This window comes from Falco biarmicus, chromosome 14 (genome assembly GCF_023638135.1).
Source record: "Falco biarmicus isolate bFalBia1 chromosome 14, bFalBia1.pri, whole genome shotgun sequence".
Lineage (NCBI taxonomy): Eukaryota > Metazoa > Chordata > Aves > Falconiformes > Falconidae > Falco > Falco biarmicus.
The window spans coordinates 15,237,427-15,252,266 of NC_079301.1; the positions used below are offsets into that span (position 1 = coordinate 15,237,427).

Sequence of the window (14,840 nt, forward strand, 5' to 3'; positions counted from 1 at the left end):
GAATCTGAAATGAGTATCATCAGCTATCCAATTTTCTTTAAAAAAGAGAAAAACCCTCAAACTGTGTAGAAAACAAGCCAGTAGCAGCCTCTTCTCCGTGCTTAATGGAAAATTGTTTATCACTTACAAGTGCATGCTGTACCAATAAATCCCAGAAGAAAGAGAAAAATGGAAGAAATTCAGAAAAAATACTAGCTGTGTCAAATCAATCAGTGTCATCAGCTACACAAACAAGCTTTGTCCTGGTGGAGAGTACTGCTCCACAAGTTGATTGGAAGGACGAGGTCTGGTGAGGACTGGGTCTCTTCTAAGGGGGATTATCAAGCAGAAGCGATTACGCACTGTATAGGTAGCTGTTCTCTGGGTCTTCTTGGTGACAGCAATAGGTAGTTTTATCCAGTCTGTCACCTACTGGTGACTCAGCTATCGCCTTCCAAAGAGAGAGGATTTTTTCCAAGATCATCTTTTCTTTCTCAGTCTCTCTCTCTTTTTTTTTTTTTTTTTTTTCAAATGAAGAGTATTGCGCTCTTCTGTCTGTTTTCCGCAGTGCCCAGACCTTGAGTAGGGGATGGCGGTGTCTTTGGGAGGAGCTTTAATGTCACCAGAGCAGTCTGGTATTTAACTGACTTCTGCACAATGTTTGTTAGAGGATTTGGGGGTCAAGTTCAGTCTGCGATGATTCCTTGTGATGTCCTACATCCCAGTAGGCTTAAAACAAGCTTGCAGCATCCTCAGATTTCTTGCCGCTGTATGCCTAGCAGGGCTTCCAGGGCTTTATCAAAGGGCTCCCATACAGTTATTTAAGTGCCACAAGTGCTTAGCTTGTAGGAGCCATGGGAGTCTTGATCACAGGCAGTGGGAGCCAAAGCCTATGTGTAGTCTGTCTCCTCCAGAGCTTCAGCCCACTGAGTGCAGAGCCACAGGAGGTGCTCCAGAAACTCATGCTTAATTGCAAGCGCTGAAGTTATCTGTGGTTTCAGGGGATATCTTTGGGACCGGGAGCTTAGAGCCTAACGTAAATACATGTGGCTCTCTGGGCTGTATCCTAAGCCAGTAGATAACTTAACAAAATGTGCCTGGCTTCGTTACACCCCTTGAGTTCTGTAACTGAGCATCTTGCAGTGTTGTGTGAGATAAAAAGTCCCATGGGTTTACAACAGTGATCTGCACTTGTAAGTAGGCTGCTACACTGTAGGGCAAGAGCAGCTTGACCTGAAGATACTCTGTATGTGTTTGAGTGAGATCAATCAAGCTGCATTCAGGCCTTGTGTGAAGTCCAGGTAAAACACTGAATGTTTCCACGTTGTGTAATAAGGGTACGTTTCTGTCTCTTCTGTCTGCTGGAGATTGTAACTCTAAATGTCACGAAGGCAGTGTTCAACAACAAATATAATTTTACTTAGCCTGTTTGGGGGATGTGAAACATGTTTTTATGTTGACTTAAGTCCCGATGATAAATGTGGTTGCAGGTTCTCTGATGCCTAACAGGATTTATGCAGCACAGATTACAAAGAGGCTGAACTGTATAGTTGAGAAGATGACATTTACTTTAAGTTCACTTTTTACGTCTTTGCTTTCCCGCAGATTAAACTCTTTGTTTTGAACAATAGCCAGTCAGGACGCAACTGAAAATGTCTCAGTGAGATGTGGCCAGAGGGTATTGGAGCATTAAGATGACTAGTATTTCTGTTAAGATCAGTGAAATGCTCTTTTAGGCTTTGTGGAGTTAAAGCGAAGTGCAGAGATGAAGGGGACAGGTCAGCCAACCCTGTATAATGAACGGGTTTTGCTGTGACTTGAGTAGCTCTGCTAAACTCTAAAGCCATTTGGTACATCTCTACTTATATCTTTACTCTGCAGAGTATTGCTTCTGCATGCTGGGGTGTTCATGGGAAGTCAGGGCACCAGTGGTTTGACACCCCCAGATCCAGCATCGGGAGAATCTGGACTTTTTGTTTCCCATTATATCTTCATCTTCCATGGGACTTTTTAGCTTGAGCTTGCAGTTTGTCCTGGTGAACTTGGATATCTGCTAATCACAAAGCAGAGGCAGTGTCTTGCAGAGGGGTGTGCATCTGTGTTTCTGAGAAGCACCAGGGACTGGTGCTGTAACAGGGACAGTGTGGACGGCAACTGAACCTGGTGAACTAGAACACAGTTCTCAAGCCTCAGATTTAGCAAAAGACAAAAACATTTTTTACTATGAGCCAGCCTGTAATCTCACCTCAGGGAAGTGTTTATGCACAGTGTCTAAACAATGAGGTCATCTTGGTTTCTGTGAGACTATGTGCAAAGTAGATCCATAAACTTGTGACTTATTTTGTAGACGGTTTAAAAAATACGGAGTAATGACTTACTGTCAAGTGATTTCCCAGTTTTCAGAACTTTTATGCCCTATGAGATTTATGTGCCTTTCTCTGTGACATTCACACTTCTAAGCTCTAAGTCTCAAACTTCCTACGTAGACTTTTTTCTGACTTGTTTCTGAAACTGTGAAGGGTTATTGTGAGACTCTTGGAACGAGCAAGATGACCTTCATTCATGACTTAGTGAGTCAATACTCCTTATCTTGTGCTGGTTTTGGCTGGGACAGAGTTAATTCCCTTCACCGTGGCTGGTACTGGGCTGTGGTTGGATCCTGCTGGAGCAGCGCTGCTGACACAGGGGTGTCTTCGCTATTGCTGAGCAGGGCTGGCACAGAGCCAGCCAGTGGGCTGGGGGGCACAAGGAGCTGGGAGGGGGCACAGCCGGGGCAGGTGACCCCAGCTGACCCAGGAGATGTCCCACACCGTATGGCGTCATGCTCAGCATATAAAGCTGGGGGAGAAGAAGGTATGTGGGGACATTTGCAGTGATGGCATCTGTCTTCCCCAGGCACCGTCACGCGTGCTGGAGCCCGGCCGTCCTGGGGATGGCTGAGCACCGCCTGCCCATGGCAGGTGCTGGATGAACGCCTTGGGCTGCTCTGCCGGCCTGCGGCTCTGGCTTTACCTGTTAAACCGTCTTTTTCTCAGCCCACGGGATTTCTCTACTTTTACTCTTCCAGTTCTCTCCCCCATCCTGACACGGGGGGAGTGAGCGAGCAGCTGTGTGGGGCTTAGTTGTCAGCTGGGGTTAAACCATGACAGTCCTTTTAACACCCAGCGTGAGACTTGAAGGGCTCAAGATAATGACAGGTTTGATTGGAATGTGCTAGATTGAATGTATAGCTGTTATTGCTGTTTAGCTATTACTTGGCAGGCTCCTGTGCTTGCCTTGCGGCTTGCTTGCCTTACTGTGTGTTAGAGCCTGGTGCTCGTTAGCGGCTGCTTCTTGCTTTCGCTGCTTGCTGTCATGCTGTACTGCTTATCATCTCCCTGTGCTGCGCCTGGGAACAGTCTGATAACGGCAATGGCGATGTGACGGGGCTGGCAGAGGGCCAGGGCATCGCTGCTGTTCCTGTGCTGCTGTACTGGACAGGCTGGGACTCCACTGTGAGCTCCAGTCAAAGGGACCGTGACCTGTGGGTGAGTCCACATGGGAGCGGGACACCCCAAAGCGTCTGTGGCTGTGGATAAGCCCCCGCCAGAGCAAGTACATCTCAAAGCACCTGTGGCTGTGGTGGTGGCTGTGCTGCAGCAGGTATACCTCGGAAGGGACTGCGGCCCGAGGACAAGTCCACGCCAGAGAAGGTGCACCCCGAAGCATCTGTGGCTGTGGACAAGTCCGTGCTGCAGCAGGTGCACCTTGAAGCATCAATCAGTGGCTGTGCACGAGATCATGCTGGAGCATCTCAAAGAAGGTGGCCATGGACAAACCCACAAGAGGGCAGGTACAGCCCTGGAGGCACTGCAGCCATGGGTAATGCCATGTTGGAGCAGGTTGGCTTCTGAAGGGACTGTGGCTGTGGGTAAGGCTACCAGGCTGGAGCAGGTCTGTCTCTGAAGGCATTGTGGCCCACGGGTAAGGCCACGCTGGAGCAGGCGCGCCTCAGAGCGTCTGTGGCTAAGTCTCTGCTGCAGCAGCCGTAGCCCTGGTGAGGCTGTGGCCCATAGGTAAGGCTGCACTTGGAGCAGGTACGCCCCTAAGGGACTGCAGTCTGCGGGTAAGGCCAAGCTGGAGCAGGGCAGCAAGATGAGGAGTTCATTGCAATGTTAAACCCGATGGTCTGGTCCAAAGGCACCAGGAGTGGAGATTGTAACGGAGATACCTTTAAATTGTTGTAAGCCATGGTTGCAGTCGCATGTTATAGGGATTACTGTAGCAGGAACCACTGAACCATTGGAGGACAAGCCCCACAAGAAGCAGCGCAAGTGCAGCAGTGACCCACCTGCGGTGGCTTTGGTGCCCAGTAACTCGACACAACCACCTCTCCTGTCCTGAACGACACTGTAACGAGTGGAGCCCAAAGTCACGGACTAAATGGGCTCAGTGGACATGTATGGACATTGTACAGGGGTGGCCCATGGACTAAGGGAATGATACCTGTGTATTGTATCAAAGGATGGGAGGGGGGGCGGTGGCGTCATGAGAACGCATTGGATAGTGTGGGATCCAAGCATGGCATAAATGGTATGGAATAAGGGGTGGAGAAGGTGCTGGTTCTGGCTAGGATAGAGTTCATTTTCTTCACAGTAGTGTGGGGCTGTGTTTGGATTTCTGCTGAAAACAGTGCTAATAATTCAGAGAAGTTTTCCTTATTGCTGAGCAGGGCTGGCACAGAGCCACGGCCTTTCCTGCTCCTCACCCTGCCCCACCAGCGAGTGGGCTGGGGGGGAACAAGGAGTTGGGAAGGGGGCACAGCCGGGACAGCTGACCCCAGCCGTCCCAAGGGATGTCCCATACCGTATGGTGTCATGCTCAGCATATTCACCTGGGGGGAGGAGAAGAAGGACTTTGGGGATGTTGGGCCCATGGGTCTTCTTGATTCATCACAGATCAGGTCTTAGTGTTCCTCTTTACTACATTTGCATCTACCTCAGGGCAGGAGCAAAGGTGGGTTGAAAGTAACTCCACCTCCCCTCACAACAATGCTGTCACCTGATGACAGATCTCATCCTTGGAGTACTTTGTTGCTGCATTAATTGGTCCCAAGATATAGTCTGAATTACAAGTATCCATTCACTCTATCTCTCTCTCTTCATCAAAATCCCAGGCTTAAGCTGTTGGATATAAATCCTGATCATGAGGTTGGAAAAGAACATGTGCCTTAAAATGCAAGCTCAGACTGGCTTGTTTTCACGTAATCTTCTTTTTGCTCATTAGTTATTGTCTGATTACTTCCCTTAGAGTGACTTTGTCTTTCTTGACTTCAAATTTCTTGGCCTTTGCCAGTTAAGTGTGAATGAGGAGGGGACACAAGTCTGCTCCACGAACAAATATGATATCAAATTAATCTTTTCTGTGGCTCAACTCAAGTGTTTGTTATTTTTAAGTATTCAATGCTTTCCCAGAGCCCCCGTTGTTTTTGCAATCCTAAACCTGAATCACCTGGTTCACAAAGTTAGCAGAGCAGTTGTAGTTGTTTTCCTCTTGCCTAAATGGATGTAGAAGTTATGGAAATAAACAAGTGCTAAGGTTTAACCCCAGCTGGCAACTAAGCCCCATAACAGCAGCTCCCTCCCTCTCTCCCTCCCCTCACAGTGGGATGGGGGAGAGAATCGGAAGAGTAAAAGTGAGAAAAGTTATGGGTTGAGAAAAAGACGGTTTAACAGGTAAAGCCAGAGCCGCAGGCCGGCAGAGCAGCCCAAGGCGTTCATCCAGCACCTGCCATGGGCAGGCGGTGCTCAGCCATCCCCAGGACGGCCGGGCTCCAGCACGCGTGACGGTGCCTGGGGAAGACAGACGCCATCACTCTGAACATCTCCCCATTCCATCTTCTACCCTGAGCTGAATATGACGTACTGAGCATGCTGTAATACGGGATGGGATACCCCTTGGGTCAGCTGGGGTCACCTGCCCCGGCTGTGCCCCCTCCCAGCTCCTTGTGCCCCCCAGCCCACTGGCTGGCTCTGTGCCAGCCCTGCTCAGCAATAGCGAAGACACCCCTGTGTCAGCAGCGCTGCTCCAGCAGGATCCAACCACAGCCCAGTACCAGCTATGGTGAAGGGAATTAACTCTGTCCCAGCCAAAACCAGCACAACAGTACTACAGGCAATCTGAATGGTTTTTTTGCATTAGTGTAATGGATTTTTCAAAGTTACCTTGAATTTAGTGCAGGAAAAAAATTGTCTGCTGGCTTTAGACTATTTGAAATCTATATGATGATTTTAACCAATTTAGAAATCATTTAGGCAGAGTCTGCTGTAAAACAAGCTAGAAATGTTTCTGAGTCTAGACAGACCCTAAAAGTCAATTTTATAGAAACATTTCTCAATGCAAAAATTATCTACTTAGGAACAACCCCCAAAAAATGCACGAAATTTTTTTTGTCAATAGGAACAAGTGAAGCTGTACATTAAAACAGTATTTTACTCTTCATTAATTCTCCTGCATTTTTGTCCCTTCCCCTGTGAGTGTTCATCCTGGGCTGGGCAGAGGTAGTGCCTCTCCCTCCATCTTCATCACTGAGCTCACTTTCCCACTTCAGGGTGCTACTGTGATCACGTGAAGTCTGTGAGACAGATAATACATAGGTATTTGCACACATCATTTCCCTCTGCTTTTTTTTTTTTTTTTTCCCTCTGCAGAAACTGGAGGAGGCTGTCTTGAACTACTTACCGAAGTACATGACTTGAGGGACAAAGCTAAACTGTGCTTTTTACACCGTTTTCCTCCCCCCTGTTGTTTTTAGCTGTTATGTGTGAGCTGTCACAGCTTTGTTGCCCCTTATTTTGGATTTCTCAACCAATTTGCTTTCCTTCTGGCTAATTAACCATGTCTGCCTCTGTGTTCTTCCAAAGAGATTATCTTCAGACTGCTCTGCTTGGTGTTAACAAGGTCTCTGGGCTCTTGTGTCATGACAAGAGTGTGATGGGTGTCCCCATCCATTTGGGGTGCAGGGTGTGCTACCAGGGCACTTCCATGCCGCACAAATACATCTCCTGGCAGCACGCCTGGAGGGTGGCTCTCTGCTGATAACATTGTGGTGTCCATCAAACTAGCCTGAATTAGAAGGCTTTTTTTTGTAAGATTTTATTAATGCTCTTTGGTGAAGTTGCTGGCTAAGACTAGCACATTTTTTTATTCTTTTTTATTGTTTTCTGTGAGAGCACAGGTAAGATCCATGCAATGCTGAAAGGCTCTGAACTGTGTGAGTTCTGATAAAGAATAACACTCAGCTCTTGTGACACCCTGGGCTGCCAGCTTGCTTCAGCCCTAAAGCCTGAGCCCAGGCCCTGCTTGCAGGACGCTGGTGGCCAAGGCTTTGTGTGAGAAAGAAGAGCAAGTGGAATTAAGGATTCATTAATGCATTATATGCTCAGAGGAACTAAAGCGGCTCAAATGGGAGAACCCAGCAAGCAGTGAACACGGGGGACCTGAGGGATGCTTTACCCTGATGGTGTATTACGCTCACTCAAATCAGTGCCAGGAGACAAACTCGGTGCTGGACCTGTATCCTGGGGTGCTTTGAGTCTTTAGACCAGCAGCATCTCAGCTGAAATAACAAGTTTGATTTTTAAGCCTAATCTTGTGTTTTAATTACCACTTTAGTTGGGGGGTAAACACCTGTCTCTTGGTTGGAAAAAAAGATAAAAAAGAGAGAAAAGTGTTTTGTTCATCAGTTTATTTTTCAGACAGTCTAGTGCTGACACAAAGACAGAAATGGAAACGTGGGCTGGGATGTGGGGGCAAACCACTGGGGTACTTGTTCCAGCAGCGAGGGCAGCCAAGGTCAGCTGAAACCAATGCCAAAACCCAATGTGGGAATGGTGTGGAGTCCTTCCTCCACCACCTGCTTTGCTCATTCCTGCCCTGTGACCCCCTGGTCTCCCCTCAGCACTGGCAGGGGTGTTAGTGAGGCTGTGCAGGACTGGGCTAACCGTCTGCGTGAAAATCAGGCTGCAGTAAAAAAATCCAGCTTTGATCTAAATCAATCCTTTGATACTGCTTTTCTTGGAGTGCAGGAGGGGAGGATGGAAGCAGAGAGCAACCAGCCCTTTCCCTTAAGTGGTGCTTTATATCAGCTTAAGCCATTCATGAGATCACAGTGTAACCAAATAAATGCGGCTGTGTGGGAGCTGCCCTGTCTGCTGCCAGTGCAGGATGTGGACCCGGTAAATTTGCAAGAAATGTCATCTTTGGGAGGATTAGAGAGGCTTGTGGAAGCCTTCGTGTGTGTGCTTCTATTGCTCCAGTGCCTGCAAGGGCTGAAAATGCAACCTTTGATCCAGCATTAATGGATTCACTGCTGCTTGTGAAGTCTCCAAGTGCCCCACTTGTTCATGACACTGGCAAGCAGCAGCATGTGGTTGCTGGAGAACTCGAGGGCTGATCTCCACCTGTAACTGCAGAGGGACCAAGGAAAGCTACGGTGACACTCTGTTTATGGCTGGAAACACAAAAATTAAGAGAAAAGGTATATATCTAATTATGCCAGTCTATTGTCTACAAAAACGAACACAGCTTTTAATGGCACAGTTGCATGTTAAACTGGGTACGCATACTGGTAAGGGTCATGCTTTTATTTTAAGGAAAATTTAGAGCAAGAGAAATGAAGGTTAAATTCAAGAAAGCTGCTGGGGACCTGGTTTGCTTTTAACACATCCTGACTTTTGTTTAAGTATTTTTATGTATTGTTTGGTGAATATGATTAGAGCACAGATCATAAATGCATAGGTCACGGGCTTATCATCCTTCTACGAGAGGATTCTCTTCCCACTCTCCATGTGCTTTGCTGTGTTACACAAATGCTGTGTCAAGCACCAGTTTGCTCTTAGCATGGAATAATTTGTTACTTTCTGGGAAATCAAAGAGCTTTTCTGCTGTCATGAAAGCGCATGACTTGCCTGTATGTAGAAGCAGGGGGCAGTGCTCAGGAGCGTGGCAGGTCTATTCGAGTCCTTTCAAACAGGTTCTCTCCCCTTTTATTGTCTTGGTCTTGTGTGCTCTGGCTCTAGCAAAGGTCGGTGCAGCATCCCAGCAGCATAGCCCTAGCTTGCCTGTGCAGGATCGCTGCATCCAGTGTGGGCTGTGGCTCAGAAGCAGCATCACGTTCTACTTTTCTTCCTTCAAAACACTATTTTAAAATTTTCTTTAAGTCTTACCTCTCAGACTCAAGGTGGCTGCAGTTTTGTCCTTGGGTTAGAAGAGACGTGCTGTGTGTCTGCAGCTTTCACCATCTTCCTTCTGCCCTCCCTGAGATCGCCTTAGCAGAGGTCTGGCTCTGCCCGTTACACCACGACCAAGAGTTGGCTGTCTGGGGGCAACAGGCAGGAGAGGGTGTCTTGAGGGCTGCACAGGCGATGAGAAGACTGACTGACTGACTGCACAGGGCTCTGCACTTGGCTTCCAGATGAAGCTCTGCTTTGCCCTCTTAACCTTGCCCTTGGCAGATCCCTTGCTGTCTCCAGCAGCTAAGCAGGACCAGAGGAGCTGCGACGCCAGCCTCAGACATGTTATTACTTCCCCTGTGCTCCTGGGAAAGAAGGGGGAATCAGGAAGGGGCCAGTCCATTTATTTTGCCCAAATGTTCAGGTACAGCCCTGTCACTGCTCCTACTTTCACCCCTCCTATTTTCATTTGGTACCAATCTCCTAACCTGTTTCCCTGGTAGGGATCAGTGTGGACGGTTGGATGCTCTTAGAAGGATGTGGACCCCCAGCTTTTGCTGCAAATCAGTGTGGGGGCATTGGTGCAGCCCCATTAGGTTGTGCTACCCAATCGTTGGTGTGTAACTTTTTTAAAAAATAACCAGTAAAATAACTGCAAATACTGCAAGTCAATACTGATTTTCCACCCGGTTTTGTATTTGTGTCCTAAATGAAATCCACTTGACTGGATTGTGTTCAGATAGTGCTGTTACGGTGTTGCTACTTTTCTTTTTAAATTAAATTACTTAAAAATGCTGCCCTGTTGCCTGAACCCAAATCTTTTGAAGTTACTTCGGAAGGTTTTTTTTTTGCTTCTGGCAGCGAGGCTTTCCATAGATAATATTTTCTTTTCTTCAAGAAAAGTCACTTTTATGGCCCACACAAAGTATCTGTAGCAAGACGGAAAACAAATACTGTCTGTAGTCCCATGCATAATTAACAAAAATTAATCAAGTGGACAGCTGGAATGTTTTTGTGCTGATCCTTGTGATTTTTTAATTGTTATTGCTCTAGTGTTCAGAAAATGGAAGCAATGAGTTATCCCCACTGAACTGAGCTCAGGCTGTGCAAGCAGCTGCGTAACTCTAGCCTCACGGAGGCTTGGAGGTGCCCAGTGACCCCGCAAGAGATGATGAACATCCAGTTTCATTCACCTCATTTGCTGGTCTCCAAGCATGGAAGGATAACAAAGATCGGAGTGGTTAGGCCAGTATCCAGCAAATGCAAGCAGCGGAGAAGTGGGGAGGCAGCTGGGAAATGGTGCAGAGCACTCCAGCACCTGCATGTAAGGCATCCCGGCCCCTGGGCTGAGCCTGCCTGGTGCCAGCTTTCCTGCTGGCTGTGGGTATTCTGTCCCACATCTCTCCCCAAGCACATGGAGAGCTGATGGGGAGCACCCGTAGGTTTGGCACTTGCAGGGTGGTACTCGTTTTTCCCACCACGTGCTGAAGTGGTCCCTAAAGGATACTAGGACTGGGAAAAATATTTGCATCAGAAATGGAAGCAGACTCTGTTTTCCCAACACTGGAATATATTTAGGAACAGATCATTTCAATTATTTTTGCCCTCTAGTTCCTTGATAAATATATCATTGCATTTATTATTGGATTTATAGTCTGCTTTTTGGGGGAGACAAAGTATTTAGCAGCTGATCTCAGTTTTAATGTAGGAGAGTCGATTCAGCTTATGCCAAATGAGGCTGTGATGCTTATTGTCTCCTGAGAAATTTGTTCAAGTAATTTCATTAATAAAAGATTTCAGGGATAACCAAGCTCAGGAAATTTATTTATTTAATCATTTATTTATTTATTTTAAAAAAGGGCTGCTGTCTTGGTTTAGAAGAGTTTGTGTCTATTTTCTAAGTCACATTTTCATTTCTGAGGCCAGTTTTCGAATGTGGGGACTGAATTACCCAGGGGTGCCAAGCTAGTACATCCAGCTGCCAAAACATGTTGGCATCAGGCAGACCAGGCCCAGTACCCCAAAATTACTTGGGTGCTAGCCAGGCACCTACCTGGTCTCGAGCATCAGAGTAATATCGCACTAATTCAACAGGTCTTTAAATTAGGTTGGCTGGTTGAGCAATAGGTCCATGGTTCCTGGCAGCCCGTTGGAAGAGGAGAAACTTCCCAAGCTCCTAGGCTGGTTCCTCACGGGGTTCCTGGAAGCAGCCAGAGCCTTTTCGGTGGCGGCCCTTTGTTATGGGTGCAGCATGTTGGGGGGCCGGGACCTGGCTCCCCTAGGCAGTACAATGGCTAGGGACAAGTGGTCCATCACTAATGGCAGCAGCACCACTGGGGGTTGGTGGGCAGTGGGCTAGGGAGGATGGACCCCTCCCTGGGGTGAGGGACTGCAACTCGCACCGTGCCACCTATGGTTGAGTGCAGCCCGCAAGGCAGGGACTGGATAAGGAGCATGAAATAGGGGTGATAAACTACAAATTATCATCAGTCAATGCAAACTTAATTAAAAATGTGAAGGGGCTGTTCCTTCATCTTCCCCACCATAAGAAAGGTTTCACAGCCTCTCTTTAATTCAACATATTTGGTGGTAAATTAAAAATGGAAATGGGAAAGAATTTTCTGAGGCTCTCAAAGATGAATTATTTGCTTCACATGTTACATTTCCTCTTCCAGTCATGCTGTTTGCATTATTGCTATGTGCTGCTCGAGCGAGGTAGGTTAGGAAATCCCATGGCTGGAAGGGGAGACCTCAGGTGTGGTTTCAGGGCGCACTGACCCTGGACAGGTGGCACCAGCTTTGGGCTTTCATGTATGCCACCTTGGGGCTGCTTGTTTCCTTTTTTTTAATTTGGGTAATTTTCACAGCTCTCTGTTCTGTGTATACGAAGGTATTTTTAGAATTAAGTTTATGAACTGTTTTTTTCCTTAGTGATTGATAGATAAGTATCACAAACATCTGAGCAAATAAATTCACCCCTCCCGCTTTCCATGCTCTGCAGTCACCCAGAGGACTCATGCTGTTGCGTTAATCTGTATGCAAGCAATCCGGTCAGTAATCTGTGCCAGTAAAGGGATTTATCGCCTCGCAGTGCACAGAGGCGATGTTCAATCTTGCTGTCAGCTCTAGGGTATGCCCCACTTAGTTGTTGGAAGACAGCAGGGTTTTTTTCCTTGCTGACTTTAAAGTGATTTCTATGACCTAAAGGACACGAGCGTGAGGAGTACTAAGGGCTTTTGAAGCTGATCTGCACAGCATCTGTTTTGGAGTGCAGAAGAAATCTCTAACACCTGCATGAAGCTAATAACAACAGTCCTTCAAGCCCCACAAATGAATTCTAAATTACAATAGATGCCTGCACTTGCTGTGCCCTCAGAAGGGCTGCAGGAATGCAGGGAGGACCTGGGGTTTGATATGGCATGTGAATGGCCTGAGACCAGGTCTCCAGACAAAAGCCCTGAATCTGAAGGCAATGCCCTCAGCACCCTGGCAGTCTGCAGAGTCACACCGGGTGTCCGGAGCCCCTTCTGCAGACACAGCTGTAGTGTTTTGAAGGTGCTAAACTGCCATGCATGGGCACTGGGCAAGAAATGGAAATGCTGTTAATTCCTTTAATTTCCACAGCTCGTCAGAAGAAACTTTGTGGTTTCTTTCCCTGTCCTGGAGAGGGCTATCAGCGATCCCACAGCATTCTTGCCAGGCACCTCATGTCTTGGAGGGAGGGTGGCAGACGAATGCCGATTATCCTCTGTCCTTAAGGGATCAGTAGCTGTTGCTCTTTCCTGGTCTAGAATGACAGACTGCCTGTTGAAATCTCGCCTCTGAATTCACAATGCTTCCTCACAGGGAACAGCAAATGAAGAGACCTTGGTTACACTTCTGGCTTTGTAACATCACTTAAATTTTCTGAACGAGGCACAAACTGTAACTTAGAACCAAACTCCACACAAGGCTGCAATGCAGCAGTGTTTCTCTTTCAGTGAAGCTTGCAAAGGAAGCAGGGCATCCTGCAGACCATCGTGTCTGACTGCGGTGCTCACCTTGTCTGTAGCCCATTCAGGTAGACTGGTAGCTGGTGGCAGGAAACTGGGAACAGCTATGACTGACATGTCTGAAAGTGATTCTCTTCTTAGACATGACCAGACTACTGGTAAGCCTTTCCTTTCTTTTTAAAAAGAGGATTAGGTGTTTCTCAGTATTTTACCGTAGAAATATTCATGGTACAAGTACAAAGATCCTATTCCTGTCCTTTTCGCTGTCAATTTTGTGGGCTCAGTTGTGAATTCAGGATGCCAGTGCTTGGTTCTTCCTCCCACACCATGACAGTGTGGATAATCGCAGGGGCCGGGTTCCTGCCCTCTCCTTCCTTTTGCCCAGCTGTTCCCTACACAGTCTTGCTGCAGTGGGATGCATGGGGGATGTGCTGTCCAGGGCCTCAGGCACGTCTGTGGGCAGCACAGGCTGTGTACCAGCCTCAGGCAGACCCCAGAGAAAGGCGGCTTTATTTTCTCTTACTCTCCGCAGCCACGCTTTCCTCACCTTGGCTGTTTTTATGCTAGCCGTTAAGGCAGCATTAGTCCTGTACATACACATAACTTGAGTACATCCTGTTCCTCATTAGCACATTAGCAACTGTATTACATCAGAGGCTGTAGGTCTCAGTTATGGTCACCGTGCTAAGGTCTGTATAGAGCTATAGGAAGAAATAATCTCTTCCTTAGAGTAGTTCACGTCTAAGCACACAGGAAATGGAAGTGCAGGGGTAAAACAACACGCTCGAGGTCACACAGCACGTATGGGGAAAGCCAGGAAAAGAACTGGGTCTTCTGGTTCCTCTGCATGCTTCCATTCTGTTTTGCTGTCCTCTGTCCATTATACCTTGCTCTCACAGTCACCTCTGCCATTTCCAAACCCAACTCTCCATTAGCTGGTTCTCCAGCCTGGTTTCAGTCACTTGCTTCAGCCTTCCAGCTCTTTTTTTTTTTTCTTCTTCTTTTTTGTTTTTTTCCTCCTTACCCCCTGCTCAGTCACAGATCTACCAGGAGCCATAGACTCTTTCTGAAGGGTCAATGTAAGGTAACTGAGCAAAGCAAGTCTTACGTCAGCTGTCCTACCCTTGTTGGGTGGAGAGGTCTGCACTGCTATGGCAAAACTACTAGGCTGGAAGCTTCCAAAGGGGAGCAGGATTTGAGACTGACACTTCTTAGCCTTTGCTTCAGCCACCTATGATGACTCTCCTTGCCCAGCTTTGGATTTAATTATTGCCTAAATTTCACTGAACTGCTCAGCCTGAATGCTAAGGGGTTCCTTCAGGCCCTTTTGCTGAATTGATTCTCCAAGGAGCCCAGACCATGTTTCCATATAGGATATGGGTAAGAAGCCTCCCTTCTTAAAGCCATGGTCAAAGATGTGGTTTCTGCTTTTTTGGCAGCTATGGAAATGGAATTTTACCTGGAGTACAAGCCGGAGCAGAAACTATTGTATTTCTCCATGCTTGTTAAACTGGTTTTTAAGCTGTTGCATCTTTGCCTGTAGCTATTCCAGGTTCTTCACTAGATTTGGGGTGTGACTTTCAGCTACCTTAAAGTATCAATGTAATCATTAATCGGCTGTAATTATTACACTAAGGCCAGGTTACACTAGCTTAAT

General features: G+C 47.2%; 1 long non-coding RNA gene across 1 annotated transcript in view; it reads left to right on the top strand.

Moving 5' to 3' along the window:
- Nucleotides 1-1,108: 1,108 nt before the first annotated feature.
- The window catches only part of LOC130158801 (uncharacterized), a 75,122-nt gene continuing 61,390 nt past the window's right edge, over nucleotides 1,109-14,840 (top strand). The window contains exon 1 of the long non-coding RNA XR_008825494.1: nucleotides 1,109-1,280. This is a non-coding gene — a long non-coding RNA (uncharacterized LOC130158801). The remainder of the gene's footprint in view (nucleotides 1,281-14,840) is intronic.